A 19,102-nucleotide genomic window follows, 5' to 3' on the forward strand; every position below is an offset into this window, starting at 1 on the left:
CTCTCTATATATATATGCAAAAGAGTTTTAGTTTTGTACACTGTCAGCGTACAGATCTTTTATACCATCAGGTTAAGTTCACTTACGATAATAGATAAATCTTTTATATCATCAGATTAAGTTTACTTATGATAAAAAATAAAATATTCATAGTAAATCTGATATGGTAACTTAAGAGAAGTCAAAACATTGACTAAGACATGGATCCTATGTTAACAACTAATATCATAGCTGATGATTTGGAGGGACAAGTATGAAAATTGCAAAGTGATTACTTGGGACGTAGCGTAGTGTCGTTGCCAGTCTAACTAGAAGAAGTTAGTATCTGGATTTCGTGGCGATAAATACTCGATTGACATGGATAACATACAACTAATCTTTGAAGTATTATTCTACTTATAAGTTCTTGGATATTGTTAGAGGTATGATACCTTTTTTTAAAAAACTCTAAAACCTTCATCCAAATAACAATATTATAAACTCAACAACTTTATTCTCTCTCCCTCAAAATATATTTACTGATTTTTTGATTGCGGTTGCTTTATTAGTCATATCCTTCGATGTGAAAAAGCAATATATATATATATATATATATATATATATATATATATATATGGGGGGGACTCCATCATTGCTTGACTAGTCCTTTCACGGATCCCATTTGCCCGTCTAAAGAACCAAAAGGTTATTCCTTTAGTGGCACATCTTTTAGTATATGCTAAAAAGGTATTATTATATTTAAAAATAGTTTAATAATAAAAATAACTTTACACCAAAAATTTCAAACAAATAGTGCGATATAATATAAATTAAGATGTAGGAAGTGATATGCACCCTCCTTCCGTCACGGGCTCGGGCGGCTAAGCTGAATTGAATACTTTTAGTCCGAAAAATTATATTATGTATATGATAAATTAAAAAATAAAATAGTTATATTTATAATCGGTAATTAAAAAGTAGCCATAGTTTAAAAAATAATCGAAATTTAGCTACTTTTTTCATATAAAGATAAAATCTAAACAAAAACATTCTTAAAAATCTAAAAAAATCTAGCATAATATGATGAAGTTCGAATTTTTTATATATGAGTTTCTAGCATAATGTGATGGAATTTCATAATGTGTTGCAGTTCTAATATAATATGTTGAAAGTGTTTTATGCATAAGAGCTTCATAAAATAACATATTATACTGGAATTTTCTGTGTTTTGACAAATTAGTGACTATTTTTCAATGTCTTTACAAACACTAGTTATTTTTTAATTTCCAGTTCAAAAACTATTTAATCCGTGCTATTTTATTATCGATTAAAAAATAAACTTTGAACAATATTCGCAATACTTATTGGCTCGAGCCCCAATATTAGTTTCGAAAAGATAATGCTATAATTTAGAGCTCATATTTAATAGATTGGACTATACTTTATTTTCATTATGAGGATTTTAGGAAATCTTCAAGATAATTATTCATCCACTGAACCTAACATATATCTTCCTCCTTCCGATCTTCTTCATTAGGTAGTTTTCTCCTACAGCAACTTTTACTTTTTACAGGTATTTCAATAAAAATTTTCTAACAACACTTGAAACATTATACTCCTATATATATATCGAAAATTCTGGGCCATATATTTGGTTAAATTTGAAAATTTTCATCATTATTTGTTGATATGATCATTTCTGTGATTTCTTTTATTTACTCCTGAATCTTATAATTTTAATGTTCATCTCTTGTGCTTCCTCTTAGGATATATTGTATCAGAAATTGGAGTTACAAAAGAAGACGAAAGAAGCCAAAATCACGATTGATTGATTGTAAGACTTGAACTGAACTTGTGTTAACTTATCTTCTTTTCCAAATCTCTACACTACTAAAATCAGGAATTAGGGAGGGACAAATTCTGTAGTTAAACAGAAAAATTCATCACTAATCCTATTTAGCGACGGATTATCGAAAAACTATCTTAACTATGAGCGATTTAGAGACAGATTAGCAATGAAGTTCGTAGTTAATTCCAATTTTTTTAGTAGTGCTAAATTGGTTTCATTTGCAATCTACAAATCTAGTTCTTGTATTGCTAGAAGAGCTACATGAATCCATTTAACTTTTGTCTTAATAACTACTACTCTTTCCATCCCAATTTATGTGATAGTGTTTGACTTTTCATATAGTTTAAGAAAAGAAATTTTGAAACTTATGGTTTAAAATAAAACTTACATATTTATGTGGCTATAAATCATCTCGTTACTAGTTACTTACCTTCTTGGTGCAACGGTCATGTTGTTTCCTTGTGACCTATAGGTCACGAGTTCGAGTCGTGGGGTAGGCTGCCTACATCACACCTCCTTGAGTGCGGCCCTTCCCCGGACCCTGCATGAATGCGGGATCTTTTGTGCATCGGGTTGCCCTTTCTTTACTAGTTACTTACCTAAAAAAATATGAAAGAAGGGAAGTTCGTATAATATATTTGATATCGCAAAAGAGATATGCGCAATATGTCAAAACGTAAGGGAAGTTTGTGAAATTTTTCATAATAAAATATGTGTAGAACGTGTATAATCTTTCACAAGCATTATAGCTTATGATAATAGTATTAAAAGAGATTAAAAAAATTTCCTTCTTAGTGAAGATTAATATGACAAGAGCTTGGTGAATTTGCAGGGATTTTCTACTTTTTAATTTATCTACGGAAGATGGCGCATAACGACATTGAGGATATGTTAGATCACCTGAGAAGGATTAAGAGTAGAGGTGATTTGAATGTTGTCAAGATTGAGACACTTGAAATGGAGTTAAGATTTTTGAGAACCTTTATCAAGTACCCTCATGCTCTTTTACCTGATTTCTCAGTAGAAATCAGAAAGAAGGCCAAATTGATTGCAGAAATGCTTCACTCGGTTTTTGATGGAATTCCAGGTGAATACAAAACTAGTCTTAATGTGGAAAGGCTAGTATCAGAGTTGCAGGAATTCAGTGAAGATAACGGTACTAGTCTAATATACAACTTTGAGCTGAATGATTTGTATATGTTGGAATATATGGATTACCTTGACCAGAATCTAAATGATGCACTGAGGTACTTGGTTCGATCTGTCACTTTTTTCGTGGAAAAAATCAATATCCTGCAGAAGATAGATAGATACTTAAGGAAAGTCAAAGTCATTCAAAACAAAATAAGGTTTGTAAGATACTTATATGGTGCAGAGATAAATGGTTATGTCGACCGTGAGAGGTTGGAAGGTATGCATGCCCGAATACAGTTCATGGCTGACAATGTGCGACAGTTCTGTCTTGCTCTTTGGATTAATAAGGATAGAGATGATACATCTGATATCGAGAGTAAGCCTCCTTATCTACTATGCTTGGTTGTGATAGTGGAGCTGGAAATGAAAAGGATTTTTCTCCGTGAACTAAAGGCGTCAAAGTTTACTCAATCAAGAACTTTCAAGGACAAGAAATTACCAAAAGGATAGCTTGATAACTTTCCCACTATTCTCTCTGCTCGAAACATTGATGTGGCAATAGAGTTCTTGTTAGTTTTTCTCGGCGATATACCAAATCATGTTATTAATGGTAATAGGTTGAATGAAGTCTTAGAAAAGGTTGGAGTGCTTGTGGGCGACATACTTTGTGTAATTCAAATGCAGCTTCTTTCAGGATCGACAATCAAAGATGATGCGAGCAAGATTGATCTTGGCACGATACAGATATTGGAGAAAATTGAAGATCTAAAGGCACAACTAGAGAGGTACTACAAATCCTTAAAATACAGGCCATCTCAGTTTCCCACAGTTGGTGGATTGAGCTTTCTGGATTCTCTATTAAGGAAATTGAATGAGATGATGAAATCTGAATTATGTTTAGATTTCATGATGAAGCCTCATATTGTTATTTTAGAGAAAGAGTTCTCATATCTAACATCTGTTTTCAGAGATGTTGCAAAGATGCAGCATGAACATGAAATTCTTAAAGATCTTCAGAGGCGTACTATCAATTTGGCATACGAAGCTGAAGTTGCCATTGACTCTATTCCTTCTCAGTGTAATGCTCTTTGGTATCTTTTTTGCTCACTTCCTACAATCTTAAAAGAGATCAAGCATAATAATGCGGAGGTGACCAGGATGTGGTCGGAGAACCTTGCTCTTAAGCCCTGCTCTATGGTAGAGCCATCTAAACATATGCCAACTCAACATAGCAATCTTATGAATGATGAGGAGATAGTTGGTTTTGAGAATGACACGAAAAGAATAATTCGGTATCTGACACGAGGGACAAATAAGCTAGATGTCATCCCAATTGTTGGGATGGGGGGACAAGGTAAAACAACTTGTGCTAGAAAGTTGTTTAATAATGACAACATTGTTTATCATTTTGATGTTCGAGCATGGTGCGTCATTTCTCAAACATATATCCGTAGAGAACTATTACAAGAAATTTTCAATCAAGTTACCGGTTCCAAGGACAAGGTAGATGAGGTTGGCGAACTAGCTGACATGCTGAGGAAAAGCTTAATAGGAAAGAGATATCTCATTGTCTTGGATGATATGTGGAATTGTATGGCATGGGATGACTTAAGACTTTGTTTCCCTGATGTTGTAAATAGAAGCAGAATTGTAGTAACAACTCGTCTTGAGAAAGTGGGTGAACATGTCAAGTGCTATACTGATCTTTATTTCCTTCCATTCCTCACGCCCGAAGAGAGTAGGGAATTGTTGCAGAAAAAAGTGTTTCAAAACAAAGCTTGCCCACCTGAACTACACGATGTGAGTCTAGATGTTGCAAGACGATGCAAAGGGTTGCCCCTAGTGGTTGTCTTGGTAGCTGGAATAATCAAAAAGAAGAAAATGGAAAGATCTTGGTGGCATGAGGTTAAAAAAGCTCTATTTTCCTATCTTGACCGTGAGTCTGAAGACTATAGTCGGGCAACTATGCAGTTAAGTTATGATAACTTACCCGACTATTTAAGACCTTGCCTTCTCTACATGGGGATGTTTCTAGAGGACGAAAGGATTTCAGTGTCTAAATTGATAAGTTTATGGATAGCGGAAGGTTTCGTGCAGAACATTGAATGTGGGAGATTAATGGAAGAGGCAGCTGAAGGTTACTTGATGGATCTCATTAGCAGTAACGTTGTAATGGTTTCAGGAGAAGATATAACGGTAAAGTCAAATACTGCCAGGTTCATGATGTAGTGCTTCACTTTTGCTTGGAGATGAGTAGAGAAGAAAAGTTTATGTTGGCGGTGAGAGGGAACATTCAACCTTCTGATTTGAAGGAAAGTCGAGTTAGCTTCAGTTTCAGTAATGAGCTTTCCAAGTTTGCATCCAAAACGGGGAAGCCTTTCCACCAACACTTGAGGCCACTGATAACCACCAATGGAGGAGAATCTTTATATTGGAATCACTTCAGTCAGGTTATTAATTTGATGAGGCTTCTTAAGGTCTTGGATTTAAGTTCCCATAAATTGGTTATTAGTTTGTCGTTAGCTACGTTGAATCCACTAATTCACCTCAAGTACGTCACACTTTTCATATATACATTCGATTTTCATGGAAAATCACATCTGCCCCATCTAGAAACTTTAATTCTCAAGTGTTTAAAGCGTACAAGGTTATCAGGGAATTTTTGGAAAATGAAAAAATTAAGGCATGTAGAGTTTACTAAATCTGGTTTTTTTGGGGGAAAGCAGATCAATGAAGAATCCTCTAAGTTGGAAAATTTGAGGATATTAAGGGGTGTTGAATTTACACTCGATTTTGATTGCTTGAATGTTTTAGTACAGAGGTGTCCTAATCTTCACGAACTTGAAATCATTTTTTTGAGAAATGATTTCGATGAAGAAAAGATTTGTCTCAAATTGGAGAGTCTTACCCATCTTCAATCACTTCGCCTTTTCTTTCACTTGTTCCCTGTTGTTCCTAAGTTACACTTGCCTTCAAATGTAAAGAAATTGTTACTGAGGGGGACTCGGATAGAAAGCACGATTTTCATTGCGGGACTACCAAGTCTGGAGTATCTCGAATTAAAGGATTTGTTTCCTTCCGGAGAGTGGTGCCTTGGAGATATCACGTTCCCTAAACTTAAGTTCTTGAAACTGAGCCTAAATATCTCAAGGTGGGACGCCTCAGAGGAATCTTTTCCCTTGCTTGAAACACTTGTTATAAAAAGGTGTCGCTTTCTCAAGGAGACCCCCCTTAGCTTTGCAGATATTCCAACGCTGAAACATATTAAGTTGATGTAGTGCAACGACAATAAATCTCTTGTGGCTTCAGCTGTGAGAATTAAGAAAGAAGTTAAAGAGAATGAAGGATGCGACCGTATTGACCTCGTTACTGAGGTAAGTAGAAACAAACTCCAATATGTTCAAACAATATGAAGCTGTGAGTCAAGCACGTAACATGGTATAGTTTTCAGTTCCCCCCATATTAGATGTTTGCTTTCTCTTAATTTCGATCTCAAATTAACGAGGATGTGTTGAATTTGACACTTGCTTAGGCAACTGCAGCAAAAGCACAGACAGATTACTACTGATTGCTAAGTCTGTTTTGAGTGATCGATTGAGACACGTATCCTCTTTTAAGTATGTTTTTAATGATTGTAGAACAATATCATATGGTCTTCCAATTTGATTTCTTTGATTTCTTTTTTGCTTTTGCAGTTTCTATGATCCTTTCATCTTACCCCTTCTATGTTGCACCTGCAAAATTCACCTCTTTTAAATTCACCAAGTCATAAAGAATGAAGCTAATAAGTTTGTTCTTAACATTCATCGTTAGTACTTTTGAGATAATGACTGATTAATGATATTTTGTTGTGACAAAATGAGTAGCTGGTTACAGTGTCTTTCTATATACAAATTGGTGAAGCAGGGACAACTTCAGCCAAGCACACAAAGTGAACAAATTTGAGGTATTATCACTTTTAGCCCGTATCAGAAACTATTTACATTTGGTATCCGATAAAGTGTATAAAATTTGTATACTTTTTGTATATACAATACAGAATGCATATATATACAAACAAATATACATTTTTTTGGAGAGCTGCTACACAGTGTCATTTTCCCAATAAATTTGACAACTACAGGATAAAGACTAGATAGCCTTTCTTAGAACAAAACAATCTTAAGCATAGGCATCAAAATTTAGAAGGAGATAGTCTTTATATATAGACAAGACCTTCTCATTTCCTGCCTTGATTTCCTCTTCTTTGAGCTTGAAATCTCCTATAGCAAGTTCTGTTACTCTCTTTCCAATACTCTCCACAATCTTAAATATCCAAGAAAAAACATATCTTTGCAACAAATAACTTGCCCGACAATGCTTGATATTTGTTTTCTTGATTTCCTTTGCTATCACTGAAAAATGAAAACTTAATTCGAGCAGAAAGTTTGATTTTCTGAATATTGAGTTGGATTTTTTTGAGGTGTGCTTAGTAGACAACATTATGAAGAAAACTCTAACTCTGGTTTTTATTTCTTTTATGTGAGAATGTAGCAATTTTAAGTCGATAAGGTATCGTTGAATTAACTTAACAAGGAGACATATTGTGCTCACTGCAAATCAGAAGAAAGCAAAGGAGAAACGATGAAAAATTATGTACCTTAAATAGTAGTTTCTCTTAAGGGGTTCAGTTGTTGATTGATCAACTGCTTCTCTTCTAGGCTGTTGGGAAGAAGAAACCAGAAACAATATCCTAATTCTAACAATCTCTGGACATTTACTTGGAGATATAGAAGAAAGGTGAAGAAGAAGAAGAATGGAGAAGAATGTCGTGCATATTAGTGTTTAGAATATAGGGGGACATAATTAATGGGTTAGGGGACATAAATTAATGGGGTTAGTAAGATAATTATAATATAAGGAGACATAGGTTAGTGGGTTAGTGTGGGAGGAATAAATATATATATGTAAGTGTATAATATATACATGTGCAAAGCTCAATGTAAAGACACACGGAAGATTGGTCTTTTGAATCAGACTTTTTCCTTCAATTTCGTACATGGTATCAGAGCAATAAGCTCGATCCAACAGTCCAACCATCAAATCAATTTACATCAGATTCACCATCATAATCAGTAACCTAAAATGTCTGAAACAACCATCACGTATACTGGTGATACGAGCAATGCTGCAAAATCAGTCAGCTATGATGCCAATCACCCTTATCATCTCAACAACTCTGATTCACCTGGAATGACTCTAGTCAACACTATGTTTGATGGAAGAGGATACCCAGGGTGGAGGAGATCTATTCTCCTGTCTTTGTCAGCCAAGAAGAAACTTGGTTTCATCAATGGAGCATGTCTATCTCCAGATCTGAAATCTCCAGACCATGAACAATGGAGTTGTGTGAATGACATGGTCATCTCTTGGATCCTAAATGTTCTCTCAAAGGATATTGCAGACAGTGTGATATACTCCAAAACTGCAAAAGAACTTTGGGACAACTTGGAGTAGAGATTTGGGAGATCAAATGGAGCCAAGCTTTATCATCTGCAGAAGGAGTTATCAGGTTTAGTACAGGGAAACAGTGACATTGCAGCATACTTCACTAAGCTCAAACGACTGTGGGATGAATTAGATGCTTTAAATGTTATCATATGTTGTTCATGTGTTTGTGTTTGTGAAGGAAAGACAAAGTTGACTAAGTCTCTTGAGGATCAGAGATTGATCCAATTCCTAATGGGATTAAATGACATCTATGCACAAGCAAGAGGAAATATCCTCATGATGAACCCTTTGCCTAGCATAGATGTTGCTTATTCACTTCTCTTGCAGGATGAAAATCAAAGAGAAGTTTATGCAAATGCACATTTTAATTCTGAATCAGTATCATTCATGGCAGCTGGAGAGGCTAAGCAGCGTAATTCACAACTTCTAGCTGATTTTGCAGTTTTTATGATCACAGGACAAGGGAAGAATTATCAAAAACTTAGAAGCCAAACACAAAGAGGAGCAGCCATATCACCCAAATATAACAACTCAAGGCAAAAGTTTGTTAAACTTCAGCAAAGGTTTAAAGGGAAAAAGAAGTACAATCCAAATGTGTCTTGTACTTATTGTGGAAAAGTAGGACATACACAAGAGGATTGCTATAGAATTATTGGATTTCCAGAAGATTTTGAGTTCACCAATCACAAAGGTCAGCATACTCAAATTAAAGGAAATACAGTCCTAATACATGAGGACCGTGAGAATTCAGCAGGACAAAGCACTGAGCTCAACAACAGTAATTTTGGACAGCAACTCAGCAAGGAACAAATTGCAGAAATGATGCACATGTATAAGCAGGCAAAGTTAGCACAAGCAGGAAATACAAGAATCAATGCTAATGCAGTTGCTGGTACTATTCTAAAATACTCAGGTTCAGTGTTTGCTAGTCTAAAATTAGACACCTGGATCATTGATTCAGGTGCCTCAGAGCATATGTGTTTTGATCCTAATTCTTTCCTGTTTCTAACTCCACTTCCTGTACCTTTGAATATCAGTTTACCTAACTCTTTCAAGGTGATTGTTACTCATATAGGGAGTATTTCTATTCTGCCAGGTCATATCCTGAACAATGTGTTACATGTTCCAGATTTCAAATATAACTTATTATCAGTTAATAGGTTTTGTGTTCAGTTCAAGTATGATGTCCTATTCACATCTATTGGGTGTGTGTTGCAGGGCCTTTTAATGAAGAGTCCGCAAGTTTTTGGTGAAGTTAGAGAGGGACTCTACTTATTGGAACTAAGTAGCCTTAAGTCTAAGGGGCTATTCAGTAGTAATGTACCTTCAATTCCGAAAGAAAGAAATTCTGTTTCAAAGTCTGTTTCTTTTTCTAGTCCAGTTCAAGTTAATGGTACTCCTGATGTTAAACTTTGGCATGTAAGATTGGGACACCTTCCATTTTCAGCAATGAAACATTTAGATTTCCTTCATTGTAAGCCAAATTTTGAGTTTATCTGTGATGTTTGTCATAAGGCTAAGCAAACAAGGAATCCTTTTCCTATCAGTAGCATAAAATCCAAGCATATATTTGAACTTATACATGTAGACACATGGGGACCTTATAAGTCAAGTACTTATAATGGATTTAGATATTTCCTAACTATAGTAGATGACTATAGCAGAGGAACATGGACATTTTTATTAAGTGCAAAAAGCAATGGTTTTCCTATGCTTAAATCTTTTCTGTCTATGGTTGAAAGGCAATTCAATGTGAAAGTCAGAATGATAAGATCTGACAATGCATTAGAATTGGGAAAAGGTACACAAGAGGCAGCTTTCCTAGCTTCAGAAGGAATTCTACACCAACTGTCTTGTGTAGCAACCCCTCAACAGAATGGAATTGTTGAAAGGAAGCATAGACACCTCTTAGAGATTGCAAGAGGGTTAATGTCTCAATCCAAGCTACACATGTCATATTGGGGTGAATCTATCCTAACTGCCACACATCTTATTAATAGGATGTCTTCTAGTGTCCTTAAAGGAAAGACACCATATGAGGTTTTATTTCAAGAGAAACCCAAGTATGATCATTTAAGAAATTTTGGATGTCTCTGTTATGCTTCTACAATATCCCAGGGAAGAGGCAAGTTCGATGATAGGGCAACTGCTTGTGTTTTGCTTGGTTATCCGCCTCATCAGAAGGGATATAAGCTATTGGAATTGTCCACGAGAAGAGTATTTGTATCAAGGGATGTGAAATTTTATGAATCGCACTTTCCTTTTGTTGAAACCAGCACATCACAACATCCTATATTCCCAAGCTCAACATTTACTACAGAACCCACATATTCACCTTCATCACAGGATCAATCCTCACCCATCTCTTTAGAACCTGAAGTTTGTGATATTTTCTCCTTACCATCACCAAGTTCTTCATATACTCCCTCTCATCACAAATTGTCTACTACCCCAATTCCTTTTCAGTCTATCCTAGATACACCACACACTACCTCGCCTGTTTTCTATACCCAAGCAACATACACCATTGAGAAAGCCAGGAAGAGTTTCCAATCAACCAACCTACTTGAAAGATTATGTATGCAGTAATATCATATTCACAAATGTAGCAGCAGCTTGTTTCACTCAACCAAGTAAGCCTAGGGAATTCTGTTTCTTTTCTCTGTCACCCAATAATCAACATGTGTTGCAATCCCTCTCTACTGTCACAGAGCCTAACAATTTTGGACAGGCTTGTCAACATCCATGTTGGATAGAAGCTATGAATTCAGAGCTTAAAGCTCTAAAAGACAACCACACATGGGATGTGGTTGAATTACCTAAAGGAAACAAGGCTCTACCTTGCAAATGGGTGTACAAGGTAAAACATTTGTCGGATGGAAGAATTGAAAGGTTTAAGGCAAGGCTGGTGGTCAGGGGGGATGTCCAAAGAGAAGGAATAGATTATAGTGAGACTTTTTCACCAGTGGTGAAAATGACAACCATAAGGTGTTTACTCACTATTGCAGCCAAAAGAGATTGGAATGTGTGTCAATTAGATGTAAACAATGCATTTTTGCATGGGGATCTACAAGAGGAGGTGTACATGAGGTTTCCAGCAGGCTTAACACCTCCTAGTCCTAAGCATGTTTGTTTACTAAGGAAGTCATTGTATGATTTAAAACAAGCTTCCAGGCAATGGTATGCTAGGCTTGCAGGAGCTTTGAGTTTTAAAGGGTATTCTGCATCATTAAACGATTACTCACTATTTTTTAAACGGACAGGAAACCTGATTTCTATCCTAGCTGTCTATGTAGATGACATACTGCTTACTGGAGATGACTTGGAAGAAATTCAGCATATCAAGGGTTTTCTAAACAGTGAATTCAAGGTAAAAAATCTAGGAGACATACATTATTTTTTAGGGATGGAAATTCTGCGAGAAAAAGAAGGTTTTATTGTAAGCCAAAGGAGATTTACCCTAGATATGCTGGAGGAATTTGATGTATCTCATTTGCCTCGAGTCAGTTCTCCTCTTGATCCTTCCTCCAAGCTTCAAGCTGATGATGGGCACCCTTTGCAATATCCAACAGTATTTCGTCATCTGGTTGGCAAGTTAAACTATCTCACTAACACTCGGCCTGACCTTTCTTTCGCAGTCCTTACCCTTAGTCAATACATGCAGAAACCATGTAAGTCTCATTTCTCTACTGCCTTACGAGTGCTCAAATATTTGAGCTCTGATCCAGGACAAGGAATTCTTCTCTCAGCAAAACACTCATTCTCCTTGCTTGCATTTTGCGATGCTGATTGGGCCTCTTGCAAGGATTCTAGGAGGTCCGTAAGTGGATTTTTCATCACACTAGGAGGAACACCCATTTCCTGGAAACCAAAGAAACAAGTGTCAATCTCTCTATCTTCTGCAGAGGCAGAATACAGATCGATGAGAAGAGTAACTGCTGAACTTACATGGTTAGTTCGACTTCTTGAAGATCTCTCTGCACCAGTAAGTCTTCCCATACCTCTTCATTCTGACAGCAAGGCAGCCATTCATATCGCCCGTAACCCCGTCTTCCACGAACGCACAAAACATGTAGAAATTGACTGTCATTTTGTGCGTCAACAGTTCCTTTCCGATTTAATTACTCTTTCTTTTGTTCCATCTAAAGACCAACTGGCGGATCTCTTCACAAAGCCACTTTCTGGGGTTTCTCACTCCGAGATTTTGAGCAAGTTAGGGATCACAAAGTTACCCTCTACCTTGAGGGGGGATGTTGGGAAGAAGAAACCAGAAACAATATCCTAATTCTAACAATCTCTGGACATTTACTTGGAGATATAGAAGAAAGGTAAAGAAGAAGAAGAAGAATGGAGAAGAATGTCGTGCATATTAGTGTTTAGAATATAGGGGGACATAATTAATGGGTTAGGGGACATAAATTAATGGGGTTAGTAAGATAATTATAATATAAGGAGACATAGGTTAATGGGTTAGTGTGGGAGGAATAAATATATATGTAAGTGTATAATATATACATGTGCAAAGCTCAATGTAAAGACACACGGAAGATTGGTCTTTTGAATCAGACTTTTTCCTTCAATTTCGTACATAGGCCTTGGTGCAACTTTGTATGTAGTTAAACTGGGAAAAGGATCAAGTGACAGGATAAATTTAACAAAAAATTTTAAAAAAACATATAGATTGATCAAATCCAAATTCAGTTATGTACGACAGAGATTGTTTAAACACCATATACCACTACTACTATTACATCATATTTCAATTACACATTGCTATCACTATTGTCATCTCCGGTACCCCGTCTATAAACCGCGTAGAGGATAAGCTGCACAATGCCCAAAATGAGGCCAACAACAACACACCCAGTGTAATCCAACAAGTGAGGTCTGGGGAAGGTAGTATGCACGTAGACACTACCCCTAATTTCAAGAAGATAGAAAAGTTATTTCCGAAAGACCCTCGGCTTAGATCCAAAATGAGGCCAACAACAGCTGAAATCTGCAATAAATCAAGAAAAGTAAATATGTAATTGATCCACTTGAGAATTAAAAAAGAAAGGCGCTTAAAAAGAGACTCTACGCTTAGTTTTATGAATAGATCTTTACCAATGACGGCGTATGTTAACCACGAACCACAAGAGAGAGCTACAAAGAATGAGAGCCAAAATGGCATGAATTCCACACTCTTTGTCCTGATGACTTGTGTCTACATGTATGAATAGCAAAACGGTCAAGGAAAATGAAAAGTAATACTAAAAAAAAAGAAATGAAGTGTTAAATTAAGACTTAAGACTTACTATGATTGAGAGGGGTGATCCATAGTTCCATACACAAGTAAGGAGACAACGGGGGCAGCAATACCACAAATATTCTTTCTATTATTTCCATGAAAAGCAAGCATGGAAATAAGAGCTACTGCAATACAAATTGCAATGTTTAGAAAGAAGAATGCCGAGAATTTCCTCCTCTCGTTATTAGGTGCAAATTTGAGGAAAATCAGCACATAAACAAGAGCAAAAGCTGCTCCAATCCCATTCGTCGACACTCGCACATTGTTTGATGATACTAGCGGCATACCATACCTATTCGCGTAAAGATTAATTTAATCGGTACACAAGTATTAAAAAGATACCTTAAGAAGGAAAGAAAGTTGTTTCGGCAAAATTAATTACCATGTTGATAATACGGTTCAGCATTGTCATCACATATGGAATACCCGAGAGATTCGTTGGTGCACCCCTCTATTCACCTTTCGTTTCCATATCCCTCTATTCACCTTTCGTTTCCATATGCATCGGCTTTTTCTAACATATCTAGGTTCTCCCAACAGGTTCCCTTTCTTTGAAAATGGCATTGCCAAAAGTCGAATTAAAGGCTTGACACAAGAGAGCTTCTCTTAGCCCTATAGTCTTTCTCCGTCCAAAAATTTTCCGAATCAAATGATTCAAGACCTAAATTGAAAGAGACTCTACAAGTAAAGCTTTCCGACTCGGCCTTGAGAAGCTTATATCCTTTGGATTCTTGGGACCTAACGAGCCAGGACAACCTATACCGAACGAGACCAGGTTCTCACAATTCTCCAGAATGTGAACCTAAATTCCATGTTTAACAACATAATTTAAGAGGAAAAAGTTGTAGTTGACATACGGAGGTGATATCCCCAGGGGCGGCTCAATGAAGTCGGAGGCCTAAAGCCAAAACTTAAGAAGATGTGAGGAAATAGCATTAGTAATGTGACAACGGTTAGATAACCAAGAAAAAGTTGTATGATGTAACAAATTTTCTTTCAAGTTTTTAAGTTTTCTTTTAAGTATTCCACGGTATAACATTGTCTAATATTTTAATATTTTGAGTTAAATTATTCAAATATTCATATCTACTAACAAAATATTTGATAACTAGAACCAATGTAATGTATTGAAACAAAACGTTAATGTTTTGTTAACTTAATTTTTTTTTACTAATATAAATAATTATAACCAATGGAAAAAGTTTTGGAGGGCCACCCATTCATATCCCAAAAAGGATAAGCGCAGTGATATTTCTTGTAATTAAGGAACAGTAAGTTAAATAAGAGAAAGAAACTTATAAGCCTGAAATTAAACAACACATAACAACTCACCAACAATTCTTAGTCCGAAGTGTATAGCATGTGCAGCTCCCATGTTTGATAAATATATCTGAGTTTTGCGTCAGTGAGGTTTTGTGCTAAACCTTGGGCATTATCTGTAATATTTGTTTGTATACTACATGAGGAAACGTTTCTGTAAATGTATTAAGCAATAAAATTATTTTACGTGTAATTATTTTTGGAATTAGGTTAAGTTGGACTTAGATGACTCCATTTGAGAAAAGAATAAGTAGTCTTACTAATTGTGGGACTAATTAACTATAGGGTTAGTTATTTAAGCCTTTGTGTACAAACGCATAGTACTTTCACAATCTTTTTGTTGCCGCTTTGACCGGAATATAATACGTACAATTTCATGTCAATTTGCCTTCATTCTTATTATTATAGGTACGAAACGCGAAACGTGTCTACGGCACTTACCTTGTGGTAAAACAATATTTCATGATGCACTTGTGTTCCCTTCTAATTGTGTTTTGAGAAATTAACCCTCTATTTTGGAGGAATGAATTCAGAGGCATATTAATTAAGTATCTGATATACTTTTCAGTTCCTTTTTGAAGAAATTATTTTCTTGAACAATGCTTTTTTGGGCATGTAATAAAAAGAAAAAAAAATCAAATTCTAAGAGCTGACTGATTTTAGTGTCAAGCCATTTTCTTGGTTTCCATTTTCTTGTTAAATTTTAACAACAACAACAATCCAGTATAATCTCACTAGTGGGGTCTGGGAAGGGTAGTGTGTACGCAGACCTTACCCCTACCCTGAGGTAGAGAGGTTGTTTTCGATAGAGCATCGGCTCCCTCCCTCCAAGAACTCCTTACCTTGCTCTTGGGGTGACTCGAACTCACAACCTCTTGGTTGAAAGTGGAGGATACTCACCACTAGAGCAACCCACTCTTGTCGAATCTTGTTAAATTTGAAGATTAATGGAAATGAGTATATTATCATGAATTTGCATGGCAGGTACAGTCAAAGCTAAGGTTTTTAGGAACCGATTTTAATGTAATGTTATAATATATGTCCTTTATAAGTTATAACATCAATTCTCTATAGCAGTGATGGTAGACTATAATCTCGTATTTTAGTCGCTTATTACACTCTAATTCACTGCACTTTACTTGTGTTGAGCTTTAATTGGTAGTGTTTTTGCACTTATTGTGTGTTTTATGCCTTGTAGGAGTAATTCTGAGTTATGTAGATGTTGTGGAGCTAATTCTAGCTATTTGGAGCTTTGAAATCTGAATAGAAGCCCAAGCAATTAAGCCGGGATCATATTCGGGGGTCGAAAACCAAGTCTGGATGTCAAAAATTTTAAAAACTCATTTCTGCGCACAATTTGCACTAACGCCCCACGGCATGCCCCGCGGAGCGCGGGGCGCTAGTGCAAAAAGTGGCAAAAAATTATATTTTGGCACGTTCTGGAATTTCCTACATGCGCGTCGCATGGGGCGGCACGACATACGGCGAGGTAGCCCAAAGATGTTAGAGTGACTTCCCAATTCCGCTAAAAAGGGTAGTTTCGTCCGGAGTTTGTTTTGGGGCGGCTTAAATACACCAAAACACCATTTTAGATGAACTTTTGACACAATTTCGACCTAAGGAGGCCAAGGAGGCTAAGGAGGAGTTGGAAGAACACAAGCACAAGGATTTCATCATTCCTTCCTCACTTAAGATCCGGGTTTGGATTGAATTTATATTTTTCTATACTTTAGTTTCATTTGTGAAGAACTTCTCCATGTATATGGAGTAGATCCTTTTGGATTTTGATGGATTTGGTGTATTGATGATTGTTTGTGGATTATAACTCTATTTTTATGTATTTGAATTATTTTTGGAAGATTTAATTGTTGTATCTATATTCACTTGTTCTTGTAATCGAAAGAGGCATAACTTGTGATATCTTTGCACTATATTGTTGGTTGAGTTCATAGATTCTTCTAAGTAATCGAAAGAAGCTAGTTGAATCATTGTTTAAATCTAGTTAGGAGAATAATCGAAAGAGGTTTTCATAAAGACTGATCCACTACGCATATTTGCATATCTTCACAGAGCTTAAATTGGTTCATATTGTGAGGTTGAAACTTAATCGAGAGAGGAGTTTTTACTAAATATTTGTACTGATAATTAAGTGAATTCGAGAGACTCACTTGAACATTAGAAATGAATTATCTAGAGTTAAATCCCAGACAATTATCTTGTACTTATTCCGTCAAACCCCTATTTTCTCCCATTGATAACTTTCTTGCTTACTTTTGTTACGATTGTCATTAGTCTATAGCTGTAGATTTTAGATTATTAATTATATAAATCTCAACTATTGATCCTCCTGGATAGCAATCTAGCTACAAACTACGATAATATTATTTAAATCCAATCCTTGTGGATACGATAATTATATTATACTATCTTTGACTAGCGAACATAATTTAAGTGTGTGTTTTGCGCTCGTCAAGCAGCCAAAAAATATCAAAACAAACGAGGTTGTTATAGCATGACCTTTGGACACTAATGCTACATGTGTGGAGATTCCACAAAGATAAAAGCGCCAATCCAATAAAGTCATTGAAATAAATAACTATAACATACTCCTAACTAAATATGTAAATTTAAGATGGTCAATTGTCATGATCAAACTAGCTCGGAAATGAGAAACAAAGAGTATGATTCTTGGCATATATATAGGAAATACATCAGTATATTAAATAATAGAAGAATTAACCTAATCGGTTGCACACTTAATTACTTAAATAAAAATAAGCTGGCGAATGTATAATATACGTACAATCTATGTATAATATGTGTACAACTACGTATAATCAATATATAATTTATGTATACTGACTAGGGAATGTAAACCGTAAAACTGGGCAACTAATTGAGTAATAAAGATCCCTAAATATCCTTGATTTGAATCAACTTACAAGCCCACCTTAATTGGATATCCGACCCAACTAACCCCAAACAAGAGCATGACATGAACCCGATTAATAGGGGCGTACCCGACCCAACTAACCCCAAACAAGAGCATGACATGAACCCGATTAATAGGGGCGTACGTAGGATTTCTTGTAAGCGGGTCGACACTTAAAGATGTAAATAAATAAATAAATTATTGTACATCATATTAAAAAAAATTAAAAACACAATTCGAAATATATGAATAGACGACAATTCAAGTACATTATTACAATTCCTAACATACAAATATATCAGGATTCGAACTCCCGATCTTCCTAACAAAACAGCGGCGCTCGACCAGGCGAGCTAGGAGCTCTTCGTGTGAAGCAGAGTAACTTCACTAAATTTTGTAACATTATTCTTTGCATATCAGATAAACATACATTTCAGTAAAATTTTCCGACCAAGTTGTGTCAGATGATACCCTTGAGTCAAGGTGCGTCCGCCCCTACCGGTTATTTTTATAGTATTAAATTGAGATCATTGTAGGAGTCCATAAATTTCGAGAGAATTAGTTCAAATCCTATATATTAGCAAAACTTAAACTTGTCACCTCATATATATAATACCATATATCCTATGCTACAAATTCTTTGTATAGAAAATGCAAAGAGTGATTCTTTCCTACTTAGTTTCCCAATTAGGATATATGTCTTGACTAATTAATGGAGCTGGCAATTCAGATAATGCGTTATATATGTTGCTTAATTAAGTAGAGAGTATTGTAAATCACACCAATACTAAAATCAACGAACATTAACGTAATTAGTCGCCGAAAAATCCAATTCTTTTCCACTAACATCTTGATAACTGAATAGAGATTGATAAATTCCTCTTTTTTGTCCAAAGATATAAAATAATTGGGGAGATTCATGAACAAAGAAATGGATTAAGAACGATAATATTTTCGCGAAGGAATTCAATTGAACTCCCTAAATAAGAACACCTGACTATATCTTGGGATAACTGTATAAAAAGCAAATGGAAAAACCAATATAACACGTATATATATACCGTATTAGGTAAAGATCTTCATATAGCGATATAAAGTAGTTTACGAA

The 19,102-nt window shown here is 35.6% G+C and overlaps 1 long non-coding RNA gene and 1 pseudogene across 1 annotated transcript; one reads left to right on the plus strand and one right to left on the minus strand.

The window, feature by feature from the left end:
• Positions 1 to 1,414: 1,414 nt before the first annotated feature.
• Positions 1,415 to 16,920, plus strand: LOC108942856 (putative late blight resistance protein homolog R1A-3; annotated as a pseudogene).
• LOC104112812 (uncharacterized) lies at positions 13,038 to 14,162 on the minus strand. Its single transcript, XR_011411326.1, has 3 exons — positions 13,750 to 14,162; positions 13,559 to 13,658; positions 13,038 to 13,451 (listed from the first exon to the last, which is right to left on the minus strand). It is a non-coding gene; the product is annotated as an uncharacterized lncRNA (long non-coding RNA).
• Positions 16,921 to 19,102: the final 2,182 nt, after the last annotated feature.

Source organism: Nicotiana tomentosiformis, chromosome 9 (genome assembly GCF_000390325.3).
Source record: "Nicotiana tomentosiformis chromosome 9, ASM39032v3, whole genome shotgun sequence".
In the NCBI taxonomy this organism is placed as follows: Eukaryota; Viridiplantae; Streptophyta; class Magnoliopsida; order Solanales; family Solanaceae; genus Nicotiana; species Nicotiana tomentosiformis.